The following is a 13562-nucleotide window of genomic DNA, read 5'->3' on the forward strand; positions in this document are numbered from 1 at the left end:
TGGCCTGCTCTCACCCTTCAACTCCTCAGAAAACAGGAATCTCACCCCAAAAGTCCCCACTGACGGCCAAACGGGGCCTGTGCAATGTTGGTGTCACTTCTGGTAGGGCTGATCCAGGTCGCTGGAGACCCCCCCGGGATGGCCTCATCCTGGTTCTGCCCAAACTCCAGTGCTGTTTTTTTCTCCTGAGGAGGGGAAGGACTCAACATCTCCTCCCCAAAGTTCTCCCCACCGCCCAGCTCGTGCCTCCAAACGGTGGGAGAGGGCAGGATCCAGCCTGAAGCACCATCCCTGGATGGGGGAGGTCACCTCCAGATCTTCCCTCTAGCCAGTCCTCACCCTCCCACCCTTCTCATCCACTTGCAGGGCGTCCGAATTCCCACCCTTGGCTCCTTCGGTACTGTCCTCGAACGCGTCCAGGTCGGAGATGAAACCGTGACTATCCAGAAGCCGGTGTTCAACCTGGCCAGGAACCTTGCTGTTGTCCACAACCTGATGGACAACAAGGACTACCTGCCCGGTAAGATGGCTGACTGCATGGTCATCTTCTCTGAAGCAACTCCAAAGTCCAATAATTGAGTAGGTTTGAGTTTTTTTGGGGCAATGCAATGATTGTGACACACAAGCTGTAGGACACGGGCCACCGGGTGAGCGTCTCCATCCTTCTCCTGTGGTTCTTCCAGGCAACAAGGAGCTGGAGCCCCTCAAGTACTCCAAGGTGGCCGTGGCAGCCGCCGTGTCCCGGCAGAAAGTGGTGGACTGCATCCAAGGCACCACGACCCTCCTCTCGCACTGCCTGGGGAAGGGGGAGAATGTGGCCCTCATCCTGAGGGAGGTGGGGGTGCTCCTCATCGAAGGCACGAAAGTGCGCGTGAAATTCTACCGCAGCTTCCTGGAGAGGCTGTCTGGGAAGGAGAACTTGGAGAAGGTTGTCTTCAAGGTAAGCATTTTGGTTTCTCTGTGGTGCGTGCGGTCCCATGGCAGTGTTCTGGCACTGCTTGTGTGGGGTCCCTCAGGACACGTTCAGCCACTCAGTCCAGGTGAGAGTTACGGTCCTGCCAACACTTGCTGCCTCAAGCTCCTCCGACACTTGAGTGCCTCAGCCATGTGGGGGATGTCCCACCATTTTTGGCCTCTTCCAATGTGGGGTGCTTTAACCACGTTGAGGGATGTCCTGCCATCTTTGGCCGCCTCTAACACTGAGACCCTCAACCACATTGAGGATGTCCTGCTGTCTTTGGCATCCTCCAGTGTGCAGTGCTTCAACCACGTTGAGGATGTCCTGAATCTTTGTGTTCCTCCATTGCAGATCCCCCATCTGCTGGACATGATTGTGTCCCCAGTGGTACCCGTGGCCTCACTGAGCTTCTCCGGCCGTGTCATCCTCTTTCCCAAGTGAGTACGTTGGCGGCTGTAGCCGCTCTTTGATGCCAACGCCCAAGGTAGCATCTCTTCCTTGTGCCGCTGCAGGTGTCCTGGGGACACCAGGCGGCGACTCTTGATGATGTCCCCAGGCCGCAGTCACTCCCATAAGGCAGCTCTGAGGGGAAAGACAGAGGAATTTGGATGACATTTCTTCCCGTGGTGGCCTGGACTTCTTTGCTGGGCGACTCCATTTCCCAGGCCCGTCCTTGGGGATGGGATGTGGTAGACTTGGGAAGTCAATGGCCTTCATGGCAATGCCAAACTCTGCCTGCGGGCAAGTGGCCGCAGCAAGTGGCAAGTGCTGGTGGTGCCATGGGTCATATGGGTGTCTTCTCCTTCTTTCCAGGTTTGTGATGGAGTGTGTGCCCAAACACCCACCCAGGGCTCTCCTCAAGACCTCGAGACAAGTCCCTGGTGAGGATGTGCAGACGAGAAAAGACAGTTTGCCAGCTCTCCAGCAAGGTGGGAAAGGTAAAGCAGCTCCCAGCTCTTCTCCATGGGACGGGCAACCAACTTCTGCCATGTTGTGGGGAAATGGCCGACGCTGAGCGCCAAAAGGCTCCGACTTGTCCCAAAGCTTCAGGCCAACTCCTGAGGGCCTTTTGTCCTAACGATTTGTTGGTGTCACCAAAAGAGAGCCCCGGGGTGGGATGTGCCCAAGGGTACAGTGGGAGGATGGTGGGCCAAGGCCTTCTCCTCCCCCTCTTCCCCTCAGAAATGACACCTGTCCCCTCCCCGGCACCACCCGGCTCCTCCTTCCTGACCATCATGATGATGATGAAGTCGGAAAACCACATTGGAAATGGTGCTGGTGTTGGGGAGGACACGATGGGGCTGCTAGAGGAGCAGAATGTCCAACCCTCAGACATTTTGGGAAGGGGCCTGAGCACCCCCTGCGTGTCCCTGGGTGGTCTGGCAGCGTCGCAGCGACGCTCTTCTGAGGAGGTGTCTTCTTTCTGGTTCCAGTGGGGTTTCCCGGTTTTCCCTTTCCTGCTGCTCCGAGCCCGACTCAAAGCAAAACACCACAGTTCGGGGAAATCTTGGAGCTGCAGAAGAAGAAGAGGACAAGGTCTCTGGCCAGGTGAGGCTGAAGGCTCAGGGTGGGCGGCCGCACGGGGCCATTTTACCCGGAGAGGTGGGAGACGCTCCATCCCTGGAGACATTCCAGGCCAGGTTGGATGGGGCTTTGAGCAACCTGATCTGGTTGAAGACCTCCCTGCTCATGGCAGGGGTGTTGGACTAGATGGACCTTCAAAGGTCCCTTCCCACCCAAACCATTCCATCAGCCTGACTGGAGGTGTTCAAGGTCAGGTTGGATGGGGCTGGAACCAACCTGGTCTACTGGAAGGTGGCCCTGCCGATGACAGCGGGGGGCGTTGGACTAGATGAACCTCTAAATGTCCCTTCCAACCCAAACCATTCCATGATTTTCTGACCCAGCAAGAGCCCGTTCCCCAGCCCTGAACGCTCCTTGGTCATCACCACCCAAGAGTGGTGAAGGCAGCACCTGGAGGGGTGGGATGTGGCTGCCGGGAACACCCCCATTTCACAGGGCTGGATCTTCTCCAGCTCTTCAGGAGAGCCCCAGCGTGGTCTAGGGACAATGGGACAGCTGTGTGTCAGATGAGGGTCCCGGCACAGGGGGTTTCCTCAGCCAACCTGCTGCTGGCTACATGAGGAGGCACGTGGCTCATGGGGAGGGGCAGAAAGCAGCCCCAAACCCATTGTGTCCTCAGGTAGACCTCTCCCTTTGTGTCCTTCCAGGCGGCGGTTGGTGGTCCCAAGGGTCTCCTCCGACACAAACCAACCCATGACCAGCCAACCCAAGGGCAAAGCAATGCCCAAAAGACAACATGGACGCAGAGCCAAGAGATGGCAGCCAACCCTCAGTCCGATAGAGGAGGAAGAGGAGGAGAAGGAGGAAGAGAGGGAGGAAAAGAAGGAGGAGAAAGAGGAGGAGAAGGAGGAAGAGAAGGAGGAGGAGGAAGAGAAGGAGAAGGAATAGGGGAGAAAATCCTCACCGAACGCACAGTACTGAAGGCGGTGAAGGCCGAGTCCTCCCATCCTCGCGAAGCCTCGGCCTTCATAACGTCTGTAATAGCCGTATTATCGGCAACGAGTTCTGAGGTCAGCCTGCTCAAGGAGCCTGCCTACGGGGCCCTCCAACGGCCACCACCGAGCCGAGGCAGCAAAACCAGCAAAGCTGTCCCTCCATGGAGAGTTCAGAGAAGACTTTAAAGGACAGTCCTGTGAAGAGTCCCTGGAAGGATCCCCTGAAGAGTCCTCCAGAGAGTTCCCTGCTGAGAACCCTCTGTCACCCGCTGCCAAGAACCCTGGCCAGACCCCCGGCTGTCCCCCAGCATCGGCCACCCCGCATGGCCCAACTGTTGGAGGAGCTGCTGAGGAGGCAGTCCCAGGAGGTTTTGACCCGCTCGCTGCTGCCACCAGCCGTTGTCTCCTGCCAGGCTGTGCCTAGATCGGGAGAGGCGGGTGGCAAGCAGGCCAAGCGCCCCGTGCCACACGGCACCCCCAGGACGCAAGAGACCTCCCCGTGGGCCAACATCCCACCCAAGAAGAGGAAGATGGTGGTGTGCTAGGTGGAAAAACACTCCAAACCCCTGTGGGAGGGAACGCCGGAGCGGGACGGTGCCGCAGTGGGCAGCAGCAGGCAGCACATGGACAGCAACAAGCGGAGGGCATCTGATGGCAACACCATGGCCACCAAGCAACGCAGAAACCTGGTGGATGCTGGGGGGCAAAGTGCCCCACGCTCCCCCAGCCTCTCTTCATGGGCTGATAGAGAAGGCGTGGAGCACGCATCCCCACCGCATGCGACCCGCACCCACCCACTCCAGCCCCAGCCCCAGACCTCTCCCACATCTCTCTCTCTTTCTTAATTCATTAAAGGTTTGATGTTTGGTTCACAGTGCGTCTGCCTGCGGTCATTCCTGCAGTGGGAGGCGCGGGGGTTAACGCAGCCCGTGCCGCATGTGTACATCTGACCCTCCACCTCTTCACCCCTGTATATGAGGAATCCCCCAAGGTTGTGGATGGAGACTGTCCTGGTTTGAGGTAAAACAGAACCAATTTCGTTCAGTAACTTCGCTTCTTAGCGGGGCCTCTTCTAACTACTAAAATAACTGCATATTGTGCAGACAGTGTTCACTCTCTCAGAGAGATCAGACCAATTGTTTATAGCTGATGCCCAGGCATGGGATGCAGAGAGGCTCCTGCTTATACTTATTGCTATAACCCCCAAGGCCAACCAACTTTGTTATTTGCCCCGTCGGAGGGTCGGAAGCGGAAAAGCATAGTGGGGTCCCACCTGGAGGGAGGAGCGGACAGGACAGGTGACCCAAAACTGACCAACAGGGTATTCTATCCTGTGGGAAACCTTGGCTGGTCCGAGGGATCAGAATACGAGTTTAACGTTGACCTTGAGCAGATATCCGTGTACCCTTGAAGAGACTGGGGAGTCCTGAGAAGAGCTAAGTAAAAAGATAAAGGTTGGCAAACATCCTGGCTTTGACCAGAGCATGAACAGTGTGTCATGTGAGAGCGTATCGGGCAAAAGTAGAATGCTAGAATATATGCATAGATAAGCACCTGGGTAAAAGACTATAAGAAAGCACTGCTTGTTAAGTAAAGAAATTGGATTGCTGCAACTTGATGTCCAGTGTCGTGTCCGTCCCAACAACGACTCAGTATTATCAAGATTTTATCCCGCACATTTACACAAAACAAACAATAATAATCTTTTTTATTACACGTGGCAGGTCAGTGGCAATTCTTCATGCCTAATCTACTGATTACTCTGGTGTCTTGTCATGTTAAGAACAGAACTCTCCCTCCTATAGTGGAATTATATTGTTACTGATTCATTGAATAAACTAATTATATTTTCTTCAGTCATGCCACTTGGCCAAGAATAAGGAGAAACATATTAAGGGAGGTAAATATTTATTAGCTTGTCTTCCTCTGACCTTAATTATGTTGGATAAAGCCCAACATTCAAAACAAAATGGAACTCTCTTGTTACTACCTTTTACAAGACACTTCAAGGGGGTATTTATTTAATCTACATTTAGTAATATAAAAGTTTGGTGTATCACTGCATCTAATCCTGTAGACACTCAAGACAGCCAGCAGAGAGCACGGAGCACCTCTGGGAAAGTGAGTCCTCTCACCTGTCTTTGGCACTGTCTTATGATTCAATAAATAGCCCCAAAAGAGTGCCTATATCTCTCCATTTCCAACAGAGAGCCTACATGAGAAATTTAAACTACATTCCTAACCTTAGGGTGGCTAAACTTAGACTACACAAATCTTGATCACGAAGAAAAACTCTATGAAAGACGTATGTTGTATATCTCAGGAAAGTACACGAAGGGTTAACAGCCCATTTCCACCTTTTCTATCTACACTTAATTGTTACAGGGAGTCACCACGTGTGTGACAATATATGTAGAATCATTGAATCATAGAATCATAGAATTGTCTAGGTTGGAAGAGACACTTAGGATCATCGAGTCCAACCATCTACCCTACTCTACAAAGTTCTCCCCTACACCATATCCCCCAACACCACATCTAAATGTCTCTTAAACACATCCAGGGATAGTGACTCAACTGCCTCCCTGGGCAGTCTATTCCAATGCCCGACCACTCTTGCTGTGAAAAATTCTTTCCTAATGTTCAGTCTAACTCTACCCTGTTGGAGCTTGAAGCCATTCCCTCTTGTTCTGTCATTAATTACCTGTGAGAAGAGACCAGCACCAACCTCTCTACAGTGCCCTTTCAAATAGTTGTAGAGAGTGATGAGGTCTCCCCTCAGCCTCCTCCGCCTCAAACTAAACAGTCCCAGCTTCTTCAACCGCTCTTCGTATGATTTGTTTGCTAGGCCCTTCACCAGCTTCGTTGCCGTCCTCTGCACTCCCTCCAGCACCTTGATATCTCTCTTGTATTGAGGTGCCCAAAACTGGACACAATACTCGAGGTGTGGCCTCACCAGTGCTGAGTACAGGGGCACAATCACCTCCCTACTTCTGCTGGCCACGCTATTTCTAAGACCAGCCAGGATGCCGGTGGCTTTCCTGGCCACCTGGGCGCACTGCCGGCTCATATTCAGCCGCTTGTCAATTAGAACCCCCAGGTCTCTTTCTGCCAGGCAGCTTTCCAGCCACACCTCCCCAAGCCTGTAGCGCTGCACGGGGTTATTGTGGCCCAAGTGCAGGACCTGGCACTTGCCCTTGTTGAAACTCATACCATTGATGTTGGCCCAATGATCCAATCTAAGTCTCTCTGTAGAGCTTCCCTATCCTCCTGGGAATCAACACTCCTGCTTAACGTGGTGTCATCTGCAAACGTGCTGATGATACACCCTATGTCCTTATTGAGATCATCAATAAAGACGTTAAACAGAAATGGTCCCAACACTGAGCCCTGAGGCACACCACTTGTGACCGGCCGCCAGCTGGATTTAAATCCATTGAGCACCACTCTTTGGGACCTTCCAGTCAGCCAGTGCTTGATCCAGCAGATCATATGCTCATCCAGGCCCTGCGAAGCCAGTTTTTCCACGAGAATTGTATGGGGGATAGTATCGAATGCTTTTCGAAAGTCCAGGTATACAATATCAACAGCCTTTCCCTCGTCCAATATTCTGCTTATCTTGTCATAGAAGGAGATGAGGTTCGTTTGGCAGGACCTGCCTTCCATAAACCCATGCTGACTAGGCCTCACCCCCTGGTAACTAGGCCTGATCCCCTGGTACTAGGCCTGATCCCCTATATATATGGGGGAAAACTAAAAGTGTTTCTATCCTCTTTGTAATATGCTATCTTTCATCATCACTAAGTTCAAAAAGCGGGGAGGATGGGCAAATGATGTCATAGTTTCTTCCTCTAACAGTAATTTAAAAACTGGTAAACATTGTCTGAGAAGATGGAAAGTACTTGCCTTTCTGCAAGTCTCGCCCGGTCGCTTCCAAGGGTAATAGCTCATTTTGCTGAGGTGAAGACACAGTTTTTGTTGATTGGTGTTCGAGACGGTACGGAATCTTGTAATACTCAGCTAAATATATCCCTATTACTATGGGATGTGTCGAGACACATCCCATAGTAATATATATATCCCTATTACTATGGGATTTGTCGAGACAACTATGCCTGTGTCGAGATATACGGTTTAGCAAAAAGGCTCTTAGAAGGATGTTTAACCTGTCACAAAGTGAATAATAGACAACTTAGAGAAAAAGTACAAGAAGGGCGTGAATTGGCTAAAAGACCATTTGAAAAAAAAAAAAAAACCAAAAAAAAAAAACCAAGTAGATTTTACTGAATTACCGAAGGTTGAGAGATATCAGTATCTATTAGTCTTGGTTGATGATCTTTGTAGAAGCCTTCTCGGTGGTAAGAACTACGGCGAAAACAGTTATTAAAGTCCTCTTGGAAGAAAGGCCCACATTTTACCTCCAAAATAATCAAGAAGCAACTAAATTATTTGGAACAAAATGGGAATACCACACTCCCTGGTATCCTCAAAGTTCTGGGAAAGTAGAAAGAATGAATGAGGAGATAAAGAAACATCTAACCAAGCTAAAGGTAGAGACGAGAATGAATTGGGTTATATGTTTGCCATTAGCCTTACTACATATTAGAACTCAGCCAAGAACAGATACTGGTATATCCCCCTTTAAATTGTTGTATGGGATGCCTTACGATTTCAGAATATTAGTAAAACACCTGAAAGTCGAAGATGAAATCTTAACGGAGTATATTTTAGAACTCACTAAAAGAAGAGACCTCCCTTGAACATTTCCATACACCGAATCCAACCTGGAGATCAGGTGTTGACCAAAACCAGAAAAGAAACATCTTTAACGCCCCGCTGGGAGGGACCTTTTTGTTGTTTTACTTAACACAGATACAGCAGTACGGACAGCGGAGAAAGGATAGACCCACACTAGCAGAATAAAAAGACCTATCTTCCCAGAAAGGTGGACTATGACGTCGGAACCGAGAGACCTTTGAGTAAGATTAAGGAACAAGACTGGTAAATGCACTTTTCCAGAAGAGAAGTAACGGATAGTTTAACCATGTATAAAGCACCGTACTTCTGGATACCTATGTTAGGTTGTTTGCAAGTGTGCAGTTTGGTAAGAAGTAGTCATGAGTCTTGTTTAACATGCAATCTTGCTGTATGAATTGTCGCAAAAATCTGACGTATCAGGAATCAGAAAGTCAAGCAAAAATCTGTAAATTATTTTGGGGGTGGGAACTATCAATATCTGAACCCTGGGAGGTATATGAAATGAACTGGTATTGAGCCTTAAGACAGTGTGCTGTAAGATTCCTCTGGAAACAGGCCCAGCAACAAAACAGGTGGAAATATATTTAAGAATTATTGATAAATTAACAGCAGAGTTACTAAAGTGAGAAAGGCGTGGTAAAAGGAAAGCCAGAAAATTCCCCTGAAGACTACCTGCTGCTGCCGAGAAGATGTTGATATCCCGTTGCTCTCTGCACGAGAGTAGACGAGGACAGGCAGAGAGGTATTAAACAGTGGGGCAATGAAAGCTGGTATCCTTTCACTACCACGGCCTCAAGAAATGAGCACCAACCCTTCAACTGGCACCATAGTTAACTACCTTAATTTCCACCCTGGCGGGGCCCCTCATAATACTGTGGTTAATTCTAACCTTCGGGCCTTGTTATTGTTAACAGATTTGTAGCTTTTGTTAAGAACAGGTTAAAAACAGTGCAACTAATGGTAATAAAGCAATCAAAACTAGAAATGAAGATTATACCAGATGGAAACTCTGAGTTAAATGCAGCTTGTGAAGTACTGTCCAGGTTTGATCAGCAAATTTCTTGTAAATAAAAGAAAAAGAGGGGAAGGATTGTAATAAGTAACAGAAGATCATTTGCTGATCCAACCAGTCGCTCAAGGACCGTCTGGACAGTAGGTTATCTCAAGCACAATAAAAGCTCAAGCACAAGCGCTTAAGCGGTTTGATGAACAAAATAGTGAAAAGTAAAAGGGGGGAATTGTGATAAGCTCAGCGCTGTTTGTTCACCAAACCTAGAAACTCGCATTGTCACATTGTTTTACAAAAAGGCAATTGCTGAACCTGCTGTTGCAAGATAGCCCGCATCCTGTGAGCGGGCAAGGCTAAAACTGCAAAGGTCAGGTTATGCAAACAAAGTAGGATGTGAAAAAGACTTGGAGGAGGGGAGGGGGGCTCATGAAGACGAAGAGTACATGATGTGAGGAAGACATGAATCTTTCATCCCTGCAACAACCAGGAGGAAAAGGAAAGCAGAAAACGACCCCCTAGCAACAAGTCGTGTCGTGCAGATGCAGAGTACCCCTCTACCGGAAAAAGAAGAGTATAAAACCAGGGACTTTCGGGAAACGGGTGCGAGCCGTCGGCGGAGTGAGACTCCCGGGCCGCCCAGTGCTGTTTTGCTTGCTGCCGCTTGCTAATAAATACTTCAGTCTTAATTGGCTCCGTCTCCTCGCATCAATTTGTGGGACTAACCCATAACAAACCTGAAATTAATTACAGCTTGTTGGGAGTGTCGAGATGCTCGGTGGGGGCTCGGGGGTGGGTGGTGGGGGGAGAAGCGGTGCCCTGACCCCCACCTCTTCCTTTTCCCCTCTCCTCCCCAAGACTGCACAGCGCAAGATGAGGGAAATGCTCCAGCAGGTGAAGCAGCAGGAGCAGAAACACGCTCCGGGAGCCCCGGCCTCGCAGCACAGCAAGGGAGGCTCCCGCCGTGCCGCCCAGCACCGCCCGATGAATGTAACCCCGCCGCCGGACATCCCCCACTCCCAAATCCTCCTCCTCCACCCCCAGCAGGTCAGGGGAGCAAACCAAAGACCCCCCCAAACACACAGCCCTCCATTCCCCACGGCGCTGCGAGGATGCACAGCCGAGGGGTACGGGGAGGGCTCTCTCCATCCCACAGCCTCCCCCTTCCTCCTCCCTCGCCTCCCGACGCTCTCCCTTTAGTTGGACTAACGTGGGCAGGTTTGGGTACCTCAGCACCTCACGCTTGTGTCTCCCTTTTAGAGATTCTGTGTGCCTTGGTAACCTGAGAGTTGGAGATCTTTTTTTAATTAATTTTCTAATAAAAAAAGAACCGAGTTGGAAAAGCGATGGGGATAGGCAGCACTCTGGTCATTCTCTCCGGGGCGTTGTGGAGGAAGGCTGCCAGTCTTCCTCCCAGTGTACTTTTCCCCGTTGGCTCCAGACTGCTGCTGGGGCTGAGCTCTGAGCCGCCAGAGCGGTTCTCAGCAGACGGTCACTCGGCGCAGACAATGAGGCCCTGAATAGCCCTTCCTGTGCTCTTGATGGCTCCGGACGGCTCTGCTCCTCTGCTGCTTCTAAGGTGGGGCTGCCCCAGTGCCCTCACTCAGGAGCCTTTTGTCTGTGCAGGTCTCACTTGTGACAGGGGGTGGGGGTGTTGCCAAACTAACTGCTGTGCTGCGATGTGTGAGTGGGTGTTCCTGCCCGTGTCAGTGCCAGAGCTCTTCCGTAGGCTCTTCTGCCAGCGGAGAGCCAGGGGCCGCTCCTTCAGGAGAGAGCTTGTTTAAAAAGAGAAAAAAAAAAAGGGGGGGGGGGTGGGGGGGGGAAGTGGGAAAAGAAAAAAGAGGAAAAAGATAAAAAAAGGGGAAAAAAGTAAAAAAAGAGAAAAAGTAAAACGGGGGGGACGGGAAACAGAAAAAAGGGGGAAAAAGCAAAAAACAAAAAGGGAAAAAGAAAAAAGGGGAAAAAGAGAAAAAAGGGGGAAGAAGTGAAAAAAGAGAAAAATAAAAATGGGGGGGAAGGGAAAACAGAGAAAAATGGGGGAAAAGGAAAAAAAAAAAACGGAAAAAAAAAGGGGAAAAAGAGAAAAAAGGAGGGGGAAGCGAAAAACAAAAGGGAGAAAGAAGAAAAAGGGCAAAAGAAAAAAAAACCCACATATTTTTGTCCTCTACTGCAAAGTGTTCTGTGAAAAACAACCAACCAAATCCCACCCAACGGCAACATCAAAAAACAAAGAGAAATCTCTCCAGCTCACACGAGCCTGAGCTGCTCTCCGCTGCTCTCTTTCCAGTGTCTCGGGGGGGTCACGGCCGAGCTGAGATTGGGGTGGTGGTGGTGGGAGTTTGCCCCATGGCTGTGATGGGGGGAGAAGGGGTGGGTGAGGTGTTGAGGATGTGGTGTGGGGGTTTTTTTTGGGGTGGTGGTGGTTTTTTGCCAGGTGTCGCTTTACCCAGTGGCTCGGGGAGGCGTTGGCATCAGGAAGCCTGTGCTAAAGCGGGGTGGGGGCCTCGCCGCAGTTGGTTAGCAAAGCCAAAGTCGTTATTAATGGTTATTAATGGTGCACTAATTACGCCCTTGTAACTGGGAAGCTCAGATGCCCCCTAAGCACCCCCCCGGTGCTTCTCTAGCCAGGCGAGCGCTGGGCGTCCCCCCCGCAGGAGAGGAGAGCACCTCCGGGGTGGGTGGAAGGGCATCACCCAACGGGGAGAGGACCAAGATGGGGCTTGGGTGTCCCTTGGGGTGGCCGGGTGGCGGGGTAGGGCTGCTGGGGGCTGCCATGATGAGGGACACCCCCACACCTTTCTCCATGGCTCCCAGAGCTCTGCTCCCTCCCTCCCTCCCACCCATCCAGTGCCACCGGAGAGGTGGTGTCCCCCCTCCTGGGGCGGGCAGGGGCTGTGCCACCCCATCTAACACCTCAACGCACCAAAGCACCTCACTGGGGAAGGGACTCTGCGCCTGGCAGCCCCGTGCTCCCCAGCACTGTAAGGATGGGGCTGAGCCCCACCACGGCCACCCTGTGCACACCAAAGACCCCCCCACCCCCATTCCCCACAGCGCTGCGAGGATGCACAGCCGAGGGGTACGGGGAGGGCTCTCTCCATCCCACAGCCTCCCCCTTCCTCCTCCCTCGCCTCCTGACGCTATCCCTTTAGTTGGACTAACACAGGCAGAGAGAGAGAGAAAGAGAGGTTTTATTATTCTTTTTTTTTTATTTTTTATTTCCTAAAAGCCACTGGTTTTTCATCCCAGGCATGGCCAGAGGAGCTCACCCAGCGTTGAGGGGGGGAGGTTGGGCTGCGGCACACAGCGCAGCGGCTCATCAGTTTTTAGAATTAATGTAACGATAACAAAACTAACGGCGATTTTTAAGTTTTGTAAGGATTTTATTTATTTATTTATTTATTTAATTAATTTCAGAGGGGGTGGGGGCGGGAGGGGGATGTTTGTTTTTTAGCACAAGCCGGCTTTTCTAGAGGTTAAAGAAAGGCCGTGCTCGGCCGTAAACGCTTTGGGGAAAGATCCCGGTTGCAAGGAGAGAAGGTGGGAAAAGAGGGGCAGGGGGGGAAAACAGATTTCCAAGAGGTTGTCAGCCCAGGGCTGGGGGAAAAAAAAAACAAAACACTAGCAAAATTATTATTTTTTTTTTAATTTCAAAAATAAAACACAACTCCAACCCCAAATGACACACACACATCCACACACAAAAACTACCTCAGGTTTTCATACCTCAGCAGATTGCGCTTCTGTTTCCCTTTTACAGATTTTCTATGCCTTGTAAAACTGATAGCTGGAGCATTATTTTTGTTTATTTTCTTAATAAAAAAAAAAAAAGAGTTGGAAAACACACTCTTACTGAGTGCGAGGCGGGAGAAGGAAAGCAATCCCATGGGTGCCAGAGCTCTTCCACAGTCTCCTTCTGCTGGCTGAGAGCCAGGGGCCGTTCCTTCGGAGAAAGCTTGAGAGATGTTTGAAAAGAGAAAAAGAAAAAAACCAAAAGAAAAAAATGGGGGTTGAAAAAAAAAGAGGGGAAAGAAGAACAAAGAGAAAAAGGAGATAAAAGGGGGGGAAGAAAAAAGGGGGAAAAAGAAAAAAAGGGAAAATGAAAAAAGGGGAGGGAAGAGAAAAAAAAAGGAAAAGGAAACAAAACCCCCAAATATAAAAAAAGAAAGGTAAAAAGGAAAAAAAAAAAAAACAACTAAACCAAGCAAGGAAAGTGGTGAAAGCCATCGGGCAAGAGGAGGGACGAGAGCCGGGGGTGAGGTGGCGGTGCCAGCGCCGGCCCTGGGGGCTGCGACACCACACTGCAAAGTGTTCTGTGAAA

This window comes from Vanellus vanellus (assembly GCF_965231255.1).
Source record: "Vanellus vanellus genome assembly, contig: HAP1_SCAFFOLD_44, whole genome shotgun sequence".
Classification (NCBI taxonomy): Eukaryota; Metazoa; Chordata; class Aves; order Charadriiformes; family Charadriidae; genus Vanellus; species Vanellus vanellus.